Source organism: Dipteris shenzhenensis, chromosome 1 (genome assembly GCF_047967505.1).
Source record: "Dipteris shenzhenensis isolate YYH24624 ecotype China chromosome 1, Dip_SZ_1.0, whole genome shotgun sequence".
NCBI lineage: Eukaryota > Viridiplantae > Streptophyta > Polypodiopsida > Gleicheniales > Dipteridaceae > Dipteris > Dipteris shenzhenensis.
Genome location: NC_141596.1, coordinates 32,853,397 through 32,863,186, shown reverse-complemented (window position 1 = coordinate 32,863,186; position 9,790 = coordinate 32,853,397). Strand labels below are relative to the sequence as shown.

Genomic DNA, 9,790 nt, shown 5'->3' with positions numbered 1-9,790 from the left:
AAAACCATTCTCAAGACTATTATTTATCAATGGTTCAATATTAATGTAATTCCAACTGGATACATGTGATTGGTTGGTGCATCTCCTCCAAAGTTGTTGCATACAAGCATTGAAAATCATAATTTCCTAGTTCTTAAAGCTGTGTCATCACGATCTGAAAACCCAAAACTGAATGCAGTGATTGTGACTGTGGTATAGCTTTGCAATCCCATTTCTTCTCTATTCACATCACCAGCTTTTATTTCCTAGAACACTCTGGTCACCTTATGATCCTGGGAATTATGTGAGCATTCAGCTCCACAAGAGAGGTTTTCCTTCAAAAATCCCACTACATCAGTAGCACTTTGTAGGGTTACACCATCCACCTTCAGTTGCTCATGAGTCAACAATCTTTTAACAATAGCTCCTACACCATCATGATCACCCTTCTTGTGACCAAAGCCAAAGAAGTTCCACATCATTTGCAATCCAGTCTCGAGGTGTACCGAGCTACAAAGTAGAAAGGAATTTTAGCTTTGAATTGGGAGGTTTCTCCATCAGACCATAACCAATGTCATTTAAGCAGTACACCAAAACCCTTCAACCATTCATGATGAAGCATGAAACAATGCTGCACAAAAGAGTGTCACGCTTCTTATCATTAGATATGTAGAATTGATGGGTTTTTGGATGTCACCTGCAATAAAAACATGGGAAATGTGAACAAAGATTGTTACTTAGCTGGAATACCAGTGCATGGACTGTATCTCATTTTTCTCCTCGAAGCTATAGTTTTTAGTGAAATCTATGCATGATACAACCACATTTTCGGGGAACCTTGTCAAGCATTCTTTATATTGCTCTTCTTGCCATCTGTACACAAAATTGTGTTTGATAAAATCCACCAGGTGAGCATTGAACCGATCAATAAATTCCCTAGTAGACATGTCCTTGTGTGTTTGAACCTTCCTTTTCTTCTTCTTCCAATCAGTAGTAGTAAATCTTGCTTCTTTGTCTTCAAAAGCCTTCATAGCTATAGGGTGTTCGACTGAATGGTTTCTTAACTAGACATACTGGCAACTTCCGAGGTCCCCAATTAGTGCATTCTCCCATGACACACTTCAAAGCATGGATGCAGAAGTTGTTGGTTTTGCACACAAAATAGACTCCCAAACTAACGTGACAACCTTGTAGGACTTATTCATAGACTTGCATCCTTTTGAATGGCCATCCACCATACAAATATCACAAACACATTGACATGCACATCCATGCAATCCAAAAGCAAGGCTCCTCACGTGATTCAAGGCATCCTTTAAAAAGGACATCTGAACATGTGCAATACAACAACAAGTGTAGCGATCCTTGAGCTTACGCATGAAATAAGGCTTCAAGTTCTCAAATGCCCATTGTTGAATCTTGATCTCTAGGGGCATTTCTTTAAACAAGAGATAAATCTCCACCTGCAACATCAATTAAATAGATAGATTACTCACATGATACCAGTATAAAATGGTATTTCGTTCCCATTGGTAAAATTGGTATACACCAACATTCTTGGTAAAATTATACCGGTAGTCTTGTGGAACCATTGTAACTTTTGTATGGAACCAATCTTTCTTTAAGAAAGTGTTGGTATGAAAAATGCATGATATTGGTACAATAATGGGAAGTAAAGTATGTTACCAACTTACTATGATAGCACAGAACCTTACTATGAATCTGGTATTGTTGTGCTACCATTGGTTTCAAGTAAAGTACATTTCCATGACAGCACAAAACCTTACTATGAATCGATAGTATCTTGTGCTACCACTATTATGAGTACACATATCCTTACTTTTACTGGTATTGTTGCACTACTAGTGCCACCTCACTATGGAACCGATTTCTTCCAAGGAACTTACTACAACCACCTACAAGCAATATGTCACATTGCTTTCTACTACACAGGTATCTTGGTAGTGTAGTAGTGACAGAAAAGTAATTTCCTCCATAAGATATCATATCTATCATATCTAGTGTAAAACTTGTGCATACTACCACATAGTCATACAATGATACCAGTTTTCTAGTACTACCATCTCGACATTGGTAAGTAAGTATTTTCTTCATAATGAATGATTCAAAGAAATGTGATACATTGCAAGCTACCACCTACGTGATCCACACCATGATAATATTAGTATCAAAGTAATATATAGTTGGGGTATAGCAACCTCCCAAAGAATGAAAGAATCATGATGATTGTGAGCACTTGAGGGTGGTCAAGGAGGTGCACAGAGTGCTTGATCCAAGATTTTCTTCGAAATCGCTTTTGACAAACATCTTTTTTGTTGGGTGACACACACGTATGAGCTGCCCAAAATAAGAATACCACCTCCTTAACCTCATCACTAATTGACCCAACTAGACAAGGTTATTATTCACATGTTGACAATGGCAATACACCATATTTGGCCTGTTCCAAACGAGATTTAGCTAAATAAAAGTTTCTCCTGTGTATGTTTAACATTCTCGATGCATATTTTTTTTTGGTTTGAGATGTTTTTGATGTGATACCATTGATTAGCATCATAATACTATTTCTATTGAAAAACAACTCTTGAGAGCTTCTAGGCACTTTCACTGTAGTGAGTGTATTGTGTAGGTTTTCTACTAAAGCTCCATGAGCATCCTCGGATCTATGTCGCAATCCAGTAAGGAATTCCCTCATCATAGGATGTTGGACAATCTGATGAAATATACAAGCCCTTGTATCCATGTCTAGACATGACATACATCACACTAAAAAAATGAACGACCTCATTGCGCTTCTCTTCATTGGCTCCTTCACGTGAATTCTCATTGTGTGATTTTATCACCTTGACACTAGCATTATAACGTTGCTTCCGCTTTCTCTCTACATGATAATCCTTTATTACATTACTTCTAATCTTGGCACAGAGCTTAGATTCATGTGGGTAGCCAAGCATACAACATGTACAAATATCGTTGCATTCTTGTATTGCAACTATACACTATCCTTGGTTTCTTCCTTCTAATGGCAATGAAAGCTCCATGTCCTGCAATACAAACCAGTGGAAGAATAGAGAGAGACAGAGAGAGGCAAAGTGAGAAATGCTAAAGCTGGAGTGGATAGAACACAAAGAAAACACAAGCAAGGGGAGATAGATAGATAGGTAGGTAGATAGAGAGAGAGAGAGAGAGAGAGAGAATGACTAACTGACAAAGTCACTGAGACAAGTTGAATGAGAGAGAAAGGGAGAGAGTGCAAGAACATATGAGTAAGCAAGAGTCTACATGAGAGAGAGAGAGAGAGAGAGAGAGAGAGAGTAGGAGTGAGTGGGAGTGTGCTGAGAGAGAGAGAGTGTGTGTGTGTGTGTTATGCTTTAAGTAGAGATTTAAAATTCTATAGTGCCAATTATCATCAAGAAAAGTATGTGTGAGAGAGAGACAGAGCGAGTGCATGATTAAACAAAGATTTGAGAAAATGTTAGAAATATATGAACCTAAAACATTGAACGAAGATTTTGAACCGTGTTTGCACCATCCACCCCACTAGTATCATGAGATTAGGTGTCTCCAAGAGAGCAAAAGTTGATGGGTGATACCAAAAGTTTTGAAAATTGATAAAAATAACCTATGAGCTATAACCACGTCAAAGAATTCTACAAGGAGAGGATAAAAAAAGACAAATGCTAATTTGGCAACCCTTCAGGCTTATCTCTCCTAGCAAAAGCAAAAATATAAAGAAGACTCTAGAAGCTCAAGGCAACTTTTTATCTGTTTTGGCATCTTGATTGCATTGGTAGCTAGGCTGACCCTTGCTAGTAACCCTTCTTTATGGCATACAATGTTTTTTCTTGCTCTTCTTCTAGCCATTTTATTTGAATTAGGTATGGTATTTTCAAATGAGAGTCCATGTTGGGAAAGTGGTTGAAACAAAACTTGTGGTAAAGAAGCTATGGGGGAGCTTTTTAGTAGTTGCTATTTGAAAGTGGTGAGTGTTGGGGCTCCAGTCTTCTTCTTTCAACAATTTTTTTTCACAAATTTGGTTGTCTATTATTCAACAGAAGTCTTTCAAAGTGCTAGCATTATGCCAAATGTTGCAGTAGCAAGGTACTCTCATGGGAGCTACAAATGTTTGTGGTAAGAAGGGGTGGAAGAAATGCTGACTACACAGGATGGCTCTCTTAATGATAGTGCTTTCTCTTGGCCTTTCTTGGTGAGCACTTTCTGCTTATTCAGGCACTCTTGTTGTACTAGGTATTGTCTCATATGTGCTTGCATTCTCCTTACGTGTTGGTCCTATGCCAGCACTTCTGGTACCATAAATATTTTCTTCACATATACTCAATCTTCTTCTTCGTTGGATACACAACTCTAATGATGTATTTTGTCATTTCAATTAGTATCACGACTAGTGAGGTATTTTGTCATTTCAATTAGTACCATGACTCTTATTATTCCAGTCTTCTAGTAAGCATGTTTGATAAAGGCTTTCCCTAATTTTTGTATTAACTAATGTAGTACAATACTTCTTTCTTGTTTCATATTGAGGAAGGTGTTTAGATATTTTCTTTAGTTCGATTCGAGACTCTAGATTAAGATTGCATGGTTGTGGTTGTCTGTTGAATAGGGTTAACCTTTGTCTAAACTATGGAGCACTCAAAGAAGCTTCCCATGTTTGCTTCTATGCTTGGGTGTGAAATCTGTGTTATCCTAACATTGCTTCCCTGTGCAAAGCTCTCTCTTGTAGCATAAAGCTGCATCCATAAAGTTTTACTTCTCAACCTTTTTGTGAACAGGCAATTTATATGACTATCCACCTCCCACGTAGCCGATAATAAGTGAACATCCGCATGTAACATCATGATATCCTCTTTGTCTATCCTTAGCTACCAACTTATACTTCATTATACATTAGGAAAAAAGGGAGCTCATTTTAAGGCCTTTTAGGGTTTATAAAAATAGGCTCTCAACCAATCAGTAGAGGTCCAACATAGCATTGGAAAAATATAAAAAATAACGTAAAAAGATAAAAGAAGTCATATTCAAAATCTCTCTCTTTTATTAGGTTTGACATACGTGACCTTCAGAGATGTTTTTTTGTGTAGAATTTGATGATTTTGACATCATCGATGCATTCGGAGCGGGCAAAAACCCCCAAATTGACCCTGAAGACACCAAAAACCGATGCCCAGAGGCTCATAAAAGGGTTAAAAGGCTCGTAATGGACGATTTGAAATAGTACCAACTGGCCAAATCGCATTCTATTGCAAATCTTCCATTCCAAGCATTTTAACCCTTTTTTAGGCCTTCGAGCATCGATTTTCAGTGTGTTCGAGGTCGCAGTGCCAACTGGCCAAATCGCATTTTATTGCAAATCTTCCATTCCATACATTTTTACCCTTTTTTGAGCCTCTGGGCGTCGGTTTTTGGTGTCTCCGGGCTCGATTTGAGGTTTTGGCCTGCTCTGGACACGCCGACAATGTCATAATCATCAAATTCTGAACAAAAAATAAAGGATCTTATATTCGCATTAAATGTGAAGCCTGGGTACTAAACTAGCCTTTTTGCAGTAAGTATCCGTATCTTATGGCATTTCCCATATTTTAGGTGTAACAAAAATAGGTAAATAGTGAATTTCTTAGAGGGCCCCAAAATGAGTTCCCTTCTTTCCTAATGACAACTTAAATCTTATGTTGCTCAATATTTGTGCTAACCACCTATTCATATGATTCTCCACCTCCCACTAAGTGGATAGGACTTTGTGTCACATCATGATATCCCATTTTAAGATATTTAGCTACCAACTTATTGCTCATTATAACAAACTAATTCATCTTTTTCATTTTTAATAAATCATCGAACATGGAGCACCATCCACATGTTTGCAACTTAGACTTATTTTTCATAAATACATTGACCCTTTGAAACCAAACTGCAAAAAGCATATATTTTTTGTTGTACCTATATCTCTTTATTTTTCTTCATTTTCATATTGTTCACCAGATCATTAGCAATTGTCATATGTTGTGAAGGAGAAACAATACCTTTTTGTCATTGAATCATTTTTGTGTGTTGTTTTAATTGTAGCTTGTTTTCAATTCCACTAGCTATCTACCAAATCATCTAATGTTGCATGCATTTTTGACTTATTTTATTGTCTTGATATTTTCATTTCAAATTTTCATCTAACTTGCTATGAGATGGTAACATCTCAGACTAACTAGAGACATGTAGTGGACCTAGACTTTAGCTGAACTCCAAAAAAGTATAAAACTTGAATATCGACAAAATATCTAATAAATCATTGCTTATTTCTCATAATTGATTGGCTCTTTCCACCTTGTATGTTTGTCTCTTGGCATTGAGAAGATAAGCATGTTGGCCCCAAAGAAGATGAAGGCAAACAATCCAAAGGTATTTTTAACCTTGTGTTTGATTTTTTGTTTGGCATCAACCTTGACTCTTTTGAAAAACAATGGGTATCTTTGACTGTGCTTTGTTGATTGTTGATGTTGATCGAGTCTTTTTCTTCTTCATTGATAATTTTGTGAGACTAATCTTTGATTGATGATGATGTTGAATTGTTTACTACACTGCCACTTCCTTCGGTCTGCTTTGAATCTGACTTTCAATAATATATTTCCACACTCTAAGATTGTCAAGTCGAATGACTCCACTTTGCTTGTTGGTGATGATGTCACACTACTTACTTTTTCTTAAAACCTCCTTCGTAGATTGTTGTTTATGAATCCCAAAGGTTTCCTCAATGATTGCCTCCAATTGTTGCTAAAGGAGTGTTAAAAGATTGTCGATTGTTGAAGTTGCCTTAATAGACTACAACCAATGTGATTTTGTTGATGCTACCTCAATAAACTACAACCAATGTCATTATGTTGATGCTAAGGCAAATAGACTACAACCAATGTGATTATATTGATGCTACCTTAATAGACTATAACCAATGTGCTTTTGTGAATAAATTTGCTCAAATAGACCTTTGCATGATGATTTCGCATGAAGCCCAAAATATTGTTTTGATATTGCCAAATTAATCCTCTTTTGATGTCGATGATGTTTTGCTTCAAATGATTTTGAGGTCTTCTCCAAAACAAGCTTGAAGTGATGCTTTAACTTGTTAATAATGCCTTGATAACACAATAAACTCAATACAATGCTAATATGTTGCTTTTGTGACATAAATAACTTTTCTCTTAAAAATAGAGCATGTACAAATACATGGTCCAACAAATACAAGAGTATGATATTAAGAAAGAAAAAGAGGAGGCCTAGAAATACTGGCACATATACTATGAAGGGATTTTAATCGCACATGAAATAAGGGATTCTATAGAATCCAATATGTAAGAGGATGTTCATGCTCCACTTAACAGATTGGTTTCATTGGGGCATAAATAGCCTTGCTCTTGGGGAATTTTGTGATGCTCTAATTTCATGCCCACTAGTGTGTATTTCCTATAAGCTCATGAAAGCTTTTAAAGTCAATATATGAGCTTTTGAGGTGGAAGGTAATCAAACGTTCAAGCATTATAGGATGATAGAATAGTGGAATTTTGATCTATGAGCTGAACTTTTTTGCACAAATGTTTTCTCAACTCAATGGAGCAAACCTATAACATAAGACCACAATCTAGCCTAGGATCATGAACTTAATGCTTTTAAAAAATAAAACAATGAAGATGGGGACTTTTTAGCATACACACATGAATAATAAAGTAGCAACACAATATTCAAAAAATGTCTCCATGATGGAATGACATATAAGAGAATACAAATGCTAGCATCACTTTATGGAGGCATTAATGGTGATTCCCTTTCCACAAACTATGGGCCTTTACTCAAATTTGAGGATATGTGGAAACAAAAACATAAGATGTAACCATGCACCGTACCTTTTCCCTAGGTTGGTGCTTGATCACATTTGTTGAGGACACATGCAATCTTTCTTACTTTCTACCATTCTCTCTCCTTTTAAACATGAACCACACCTTTTTCCTAGCTTGGTGCTCACTCATAAATGTTTTGTGTATACCCCAAGCTAGCCTTCCCTTCCTTTTTTCATCTCCTTTCTAGTCTCTTTTCCTTTTCACCGCTTGATTACATATTTTCATCACTCCATGGTCACTCATTATTTGATGCACTCAAATACATCTACACCTCACTACAATTTCACTCTAACTCCACAGTACTAATGGAGTTGTCTCCACCATTTCCTAACATAATCGAGGGCTTCCATTTGCTCAAATTCTTCATATAGCATCTAATGAAAACATTAATCAACAATTTGGGCCAACAAAACATAGTAAAACATGTGTTTAACCTTGGGTACCATAGGCATGTGTTGCAATACCTTCTTCTGTAGCTTATCTCTTTCTAATTCTTACTTTGTATGCACTTCTATAAATGACATAATCATTTGGGAAACCATATGGGTTTCACTTCACCTAATGAATAAAATACTTGTCTTGAACCTAGCACTGTATGTTTTGGCATCAAAATTAGAAACATTTGGTCAAAACTAAAGTAGGACTACATTAGGTCAAAACATTTTGGATCAAAATTAGGAGTACATTAAGTCAAAACTTTAAAACAATATTGAATGGATCACGTCATTTGTAGACTATTTTATATAACATGAAAGTTTCTCATTTCCTCAAGAGTCATAGCATACTCATAAACATTCTCTACTTCTTAGAAGCCATTCTCTTCCAAAACACCATGCTTCTATTAGCATTCCTCAAAAAAAAAAAAAAAATCAAGAAAGAGACTTCTATTAAGCAAGAGAAAAAACCCGCGAGAGCAAGCTCAAAGTGGAATACATCATGAAATCATGAGGATAAACAAAAAACCCCCTCAGAGTGAGGTGGAAAACAACCAAGGCTGAGGCTGAAAGTGCCACCTCAACCCTGTAGTAGTCTCAGAGAAGAAAGAAGAATCCTTCCATTCCCTGAAGAAAGAAGCCCTCCTAGCTGAGGCTGCACGGGAGTCTCCCTGCATACCCATCCATATGGAGTCTCCCTGCATACCCGTCCATACGGACATCAAAGTATGTACGGTGTTGTCTGTCCAGATACTAGCCAATGTGTGCGAGGGATGAACCTGAGTACCCTCCAAAGCCTCTGTGCATCTGGCTCTCCAGATATGCCAGGATGCTATCATTCCTCAAAATTTCAATCGACTTGTATCACTTGGAGCTCTTTCTTCATCTAAACAAAAATCATCATGGTAGAACATGCATTTAAACCTATATGCTTGAACTTTTTCTTCATCAATGGAGTTTGAAGGGTAAATGTAAGTATGATCTCACATGTGTTAATAGGGCGTGGAGGGCATCTTAACAACATTAAATTTACACATTATTGGGTAGAGAGGGGTCTTGAACTTCAAACATCCCATGCATTTAGCATAGATTCTAATAGAATTCTAATGTAGTGGGTGATATGGTGACTTTAAGCCGTAATGACATGGTGGGAAAAGGGATTTTATGGGAAAAACTAATTTTCCAAATTCTCCAGTCTTTTTTTCCACAAATGATGGCCCTCAAGAGCTCACTAGTTTTGTGGGAAAAAAATGGGAAAAAAAGGTAGGGGACTACATGCCACATTGCCATGAATTTTCTATTTCCCACAAAACAACCATAAGAGTGATATAGCAAACAAGTAACATTATATCAAATCAATCAAGTACAAAATTGGTAGTGCCTCAAAGAGACCAGAGAAGAAGATCCACTCCATCACTTCCCTTGTTTGTCATTGGACATGAGGATGTTCTCTTAAGA

The 9,790-nt window shown here is 36.8% G+C and overlaps 1 pseudogene; it reads right to left on the bottom strand.

Annotated features, from left to right (window-relative positions):
• Window positions 1-245: 245 nt before the first annotated feature.
• On the bottom strand, window positions 246-1,010 carry LOC147905721 (uncharacterized; annotated as a pseudogene).
• Window positions 1,011-9,790: the final 8,780 nt, after the last annotated feature.